This window comes from Mustela erminea, chromosome 16 (genome assembly GCF_009829155.1).
Source record: "Mustela erminea isolate mMusErm1 chromosome 16, mMusErm1.Pri, whole genome shotgun sequence".
NCBI classification, from domain to species: Eukaryota; Metazoa; Chordata; class Mammalia; order Carnivora; family Mustelidae; genus Mustela; species Mustela erminea.
Genome location: NC_045629.1, coordinates 68,677,136 through 68,683,135, shown reverse-complemented (window position 1 = coordinate 68,683,135; position 6,000 = coordinate 68,677,136).

The following is a 6,000-nucleotide window of genomic DNA, read 5'->3' as shown; positions in this document are numbered from 1 at the left end:
TCTGGGCTTTTCGGTTCCTCAGCTTTTACTTTCACACAGGGATAGCTCAACATTCTTCTTTGTCTCCATATTTCTAAATCTGCCCATTTTGTGCAAGCCAAATCCCCTGTCTGGGCTTGAGTCCAGTCTCCCCAGCAGATGATTTCTTTAGGTAAGTCCTAATACTTACAAGTCATCCTCTCTGGTCTATTTCAGTGGTTAGCCCGAGTGTGCACTTAAGGACATGAGACCATGGGGGCTGGGAGGGGTGATGGGCAGAAAAGACAGTGTGTGTGTGCTCTGAATGCCTCTCCACACTGTGACAGTACTGGTAGCAAGCAACAGACACTAATCCCGGCTCTTCTAAGTGCAAAGATTTTACTGGAAGACTATCGGGGTCCATAGCATCAGCAAGAGGCTGAAAAAACAGGCATGGGAAACTGAGGCAAGAACTGAGAGTTCCAGAGGACCAGACAGCAAGGATCATGGCAAAGCTGCTGCAGCAGGGGCCGACCGGGGTCAGCATCCCTCCAGGGTCAGCATCCCTCCAGCGACACTGGCCAGGAATGCCCTCCCAACCAGGAACCACCAAACCTGTTTCCATCACTTCTGCAGGAGAGTGTGTGTGATTGGTCCAGCCCAGTCACATGCCTGCCCCTGCCCCTGACTGGAACACAGCAGGGACAGAGAAGATCCAGTCCCTTCAGATCCTGAATTTGGAAGTCAGTACAACCTCCCACCAAGATACATGAGGCATCCCCCCCTCTCTGCCCCAAATCAGGGGGCTAGCAGGCAGTACAAACTAGATGGTAAAAATATATACATAAAAATACATACGTAAAACAAATTTTCACCACCCACCCTTTCACTTGCTGGTGTTGGGCAATTTCATTCTTTGCTTCTTTATTTTTTTTAAGATTTTATTTATTTATTTGACAGACAGAGATCACGAGTAGGCAGAGACGCAGGCAGAGAGAGAGAAGAGGAAGCAGTCTCCCCGCCGAGCAGAGAGCCCGATGCAGGGCTCGATCCCAGGACTCTGGGATGATGACCTGAGCCGAAGGCAGAGGCTTTTAACCCCCTGTGCTACCCAGGCATCCCTCCTTCTCAGGCACCTCTGCTTCTTTGTTTAAAAGAAAGTTTGTTATAACTTATTTATAGTGAGAAGAGCATTATATATATACATAACATTTTTTAAGGAATTTCAAGACGGATCCGAGATTGGAGGACAGAAAGAGAAGAGCCCCTTTGAATGTTGTTCTAAACGTTCCTGCAGGTCCTGCCTCCTCCCTAGGCAGGCCCGGGGCAATTAGAAAGAAGTCCCTCCCTCAACACGGGCAATCTTCCCAGGGCAGAGGAAACAGAGTTCCTCCGGTTGGTGGCCCTGAAACCAGTGAAAGTGAGGTCTCGCTCAGAACCTTGAGACTCAGTCCTCAGCCTTCCACCCAACCAGTTGTTTCTTCTTCCACCTGAAGTAGAATCTGGCACTTGATGAGGTCATGAGTTCAAGCCCCACACTGGGCATAGAGGAAAGAAAGAAAAAGAGAAAGAGGAAGGAAGGGGGGAAGGTAGGGGGGAGGAGGGAGAGACAGAGGGAGTGAGGAAGGGAGAAAGAAAGAAAGAATGGAAGGGAGGGAGAGAGGGAAGAAAGAGAGGAAGAAACTGAGAAAGAGAGAGGGAAAGGAAAGGAATCTGGAAAGCCCTCCTTGGCACTGCCCTTTCTTCATCACTTGCATGGACTCAATCACCAAGTCCCGCGTGTTTGCCCCCTACAGGAGTCCCAGCCGTATCCCCCTCCTCAGCATCCCAGCTCCCACCCTCCTGGCTCTGGTGCTCACCAGCCGCCGCGCGCGGAAACAGTGACATCCTCCTGACCTGTCTCTTGTCCACGCGACGTACTTCTCCCATCTGCCCCTCCACCCTCCCGCCAAGGGATCTCTATTGCAGCACGACCTCACAGCCTACCTGAGTCACTCCCTTGTTTACAGCGCTCGGCACCTCCCACCCCTTGAGATAAAGCCCCAGCTTTCTCCCGGACCACACGGAGCCCTCTGCAACCTCCCCCACCCACCTCGCCATCCCCAGCTCGCCTCACCACACTCTGTTCTTCAAGACCCCCCAGGCCTTCAACCCTCCCCACCCCACCCCACCACTGTTCCTGTTGTCCTCTTTATCCGGATGCCCACCCCATTCTCAACTTTCTTTCCATTTGTTTCATCACTTCCTACCCATCCTTTAGGACCGAGCTCAGGAGCAACTCCTAGCAGCCTTACCTGACGGTTCTAGGTTGGGTCACATGATTTATCCTCGCGGGTGTCCCAGAAAACCCCATGCAAATCCTTATTACTGCAGATGCCACATAATTTTAGGAATACATATTTGTATGTCTCTCTCTCTCTTTCTCTCTACCCTAGACACTCCACGAGAGTAAATGTTCTAAGGAACATAGCAAAGGAACCAGGAACTTAGCAAAGGCATGAAGTACTCTGTTGAGACCAGGAATGAATGATATTCTATAATAAATTTTATAGTCTGTAAAATGATCAAAACCAGAACTAAAGATAACCCCTCCTTTCACTGAGTTGACAGAGGAGAGAAAAAATCTAATTTATGCCCCATCTCTTTAATAAATACACAATTTGAAGACACTTAACAAAAACTTTTATACAATACCATTTTTAGCAAAGCAGATGTTTAAAGGACTAAATTATTTCTTAAATTACTATCAACAGTAAACCCTGGTTGAAAATATTATGTCCCTTAAGGGACTGGATTTCTGAGGCTGTAGTCAGAATGGGAAAGGAGATGAACATTCTGTACTTATTTTTAAATTACATTCTTCTTCCTGAAATGAATGTACTGTTGTTAAAAAAAAAAAAAAAAAAAAAAAAACCTCACGGGCTCATTTTATTTTTATTGAACCATATGAGACAGGCTAGTAAGATGGTTTTCATTTTCTGGACCACAACTTAGAAATTCAGTTCCATGTACGCTGAGACCTCCTTGACACCTTGATTCTTTGATACGTGGCTGCCACCAGGCCTACAGTAGTATGCAGAACACATCCATAGACTTTTGCTTTCTGTGAGAAAATGACGGGTATGGCAGGCGGCCACCCAAGAAACACAGGAGAGACTTGTGTTTTCCTATTTCCCCAAAGAAAATTTGCAATCGGGGTTAATGATCACCCTTCAATCAATGATGCCCAGAGACTCCTAGAACCATCTCTGCAGCAGGTGTGTCTATCAATGGAAAACCGAACCCCGAACAGGTTAAGTGACTTCTTCAGGATTTGACAATTCAGTTATTAACTCCTAGGAGGAAACACACTCCATATGACTCACGAACCACTTCTCCAGTCACCAGGGTTGACGAGTCAAAACATGCAGTGATTGCGACAATCTGTCAAAATGTAACAAACCACAGATCTGCTTTCAATCCGACAGTCAGGTAAGAACCTTACAAGATGCCTGATTTTTCAACTTTGCTCTTTCTCTAGGATCCTGGTTAATTTGGAGGAGAAGCCTCTTTAGGGGGTCAAGTTGTTTTTCTTGTGCCCTCCCGAACAAACTCACTGATGACAAGTCCTAATAAAATCTGATCGCTGTCGTGTGTAAATAATTCCACATCAAAATTTACATTTCTCGGGGCGCCTGGGTGCCTCAGTGGGTTAAAGCCTCTGCCTTCAGCTCAGGTCATGATCCCAGGGTCCTGGGATCGAGCCCCACATGGGGCGCTCTGCTCAGCAGGGAGCCTGCTTCCCCTTCTCTCTCTCTGCCTGACTCTGCCTACTTGCAATCTCTGTCAAATAAATAAATAAAATCTTTTAAAAAAAAATTTACATTTCTCAGGGACATTGGTCAGCCCAGCAAGATTAATGGAACATTCCAACCCCGTTGGTTTGTCTCATGGTGCCTAATTCCCAGGTCTACTACTAACTAGCTCTGTGTTCAAGTGAGTTCCTCTTCTTTGGGACTCAGCCTTCTCAAGGGTAAAAGGAGAGAACTGGATTAGGTAACCTCTCTAAAAGTTTGTTCTGATTTTTCAGCAGACCTGTAAATAAACGTTTAACATATCTGAGCCTTAGTTTCTTCATCTATAAGATGGGGATAAAAATATTTACCTTGCAAAATTATATAAACACTAGTGATAGTAAGTAAGTAAGTAACCCACAAGACCCAATGTCTAGATGCAGTTCAGGCCAAGCTACTTTTGTACATGAGAAATCGCAGAACTAAAACGTGTTACTCCCCTGTTCAAGATCCTATTTGAAAGGTTATAGATAGGATGGTTTTAACCAATTTCTGGCACTGACACTGTATTTAAAACTTGACATCCATAACAAATTTAACATCCTCATTTTAAAACGTGTTTTTATAAAAACACACCGGAAGTCTGGGCTATTCATGTAAAATGTGGTTTCATTCATTTCTCTATATTGTATAAAAGTGAGCAGCCTCGCCTCCAAATCCTATTTACTACTACTGAAAGGGGAGAAAAAAGAATTTTCATTAATATCGAACAACGGGGCTATGAAAGAAGGAGAATTATAGCAAAATGCCCTTGACCGTCTCTCAAAAACAGAACCAGGCCCTCATTTGAGGAATGCCAAGTGATTCTCATTAAAGTAATGAGAATATTTTCAGTGACATGTGTCTGACCGACTTTAATTTAGTTGGCAGGACTCAAGGCAGCCAGAGACCCAAAAATAACACACAGCCAACAGTTCCTACTCAAACACACCTAACAGACGTAGTTCACACTGTTTCAAGGATGCCCCACCCTAGACAGACAGGGTGTAAGGTCAAATGCAAATTGCTGTGGCATTAAACACACAGTCCTGTGACAACACTGACAGGTCAAATTTAATAGACTGAGTCCCTCGGGCTCCCCCTTCATAAAATTCGCTCTAACTGGTCAGGGTGAGCCGACAGATTTGCTGGATCCCAAACCGTGCCCCACCCAACAAGCTGAAGTTATTTTTAACTTACAACTACTGCTGATAAGTATTTAAAAAAAAAAAAATACCCTTTCAGAAAGAAAAACTATGAACAAACAAAATACCAATGCATTTTAGTGAGAAATAGGCTGTCTCTCAGCCAAAACTATAAACAAATGTCATTTTGGGGTAGGAAAAAACAGAGTACTTTGTATTTATCACGTTTTCCATCATTTCTACAAACAAATTCTCTAAACAGCCTTGTGGGACAGTGGGCAGGCTGAAATTATGTTGCGCTTACCTTTGGAAAGGTAGTCTCCTGAACAGAATAAGGCCCATTTCCATAGGTCAAGGACAGTCAGTAGTAACGTAGAATAGGCAAGCTATCATTTCGTTGGATAATTTACTCCAACATAAGCTATTTTTCCCACATCTGGAAATTAGCCAAGCGAGCTATGCTCCATGCCCTCAAAACTTAAAATCTGGTGGGTAGACATGAACGTAAGCAAGTCAAAGTTGGAGGAATATTCACGATCATTGCCTGAAGGTAAGAATATTCGTTATCATTGCTGCTGGCCCCTTGATAGGCACTTTTATATATATTATTTCAATAAATCCTCCCAACACCCTTTGAGGTGGACACTCTCATTATTCCCATTTCACAAATGAGGAAACTGTGACACAGAGAGGTTAAGTAACTTGTCCAAGGTCACACAGCTATTTAAGTGGAGAACTAGGATGTGAGCCCAACCTGGCATCAGTTAGGGTTAGAGAGAGACCTTGGATACCAGCTCGAGTTTCACCACATACTGGCTGGCTGACCTTCAACAGGCTACCTAAATTTTCAGAGCCTCAGCTTCCTAGTCTACAAAATAGGGCATAACAATACCCAGCTTACGGGTTTTTGTGAGAAGTATGAAACAGGATTGCATTTGCAAAGTGCCTGACACAGGGTCTCTAGCACCGCTAGCATCTGCCACGAGGGGAACAAACATTTAAACACTCAAAACATTTTTTGCCTAAGATCCTACCTTTTAACCTTCTATGTGTCTCACCAACTGGTAAGGAGGACTCAGGCTCGC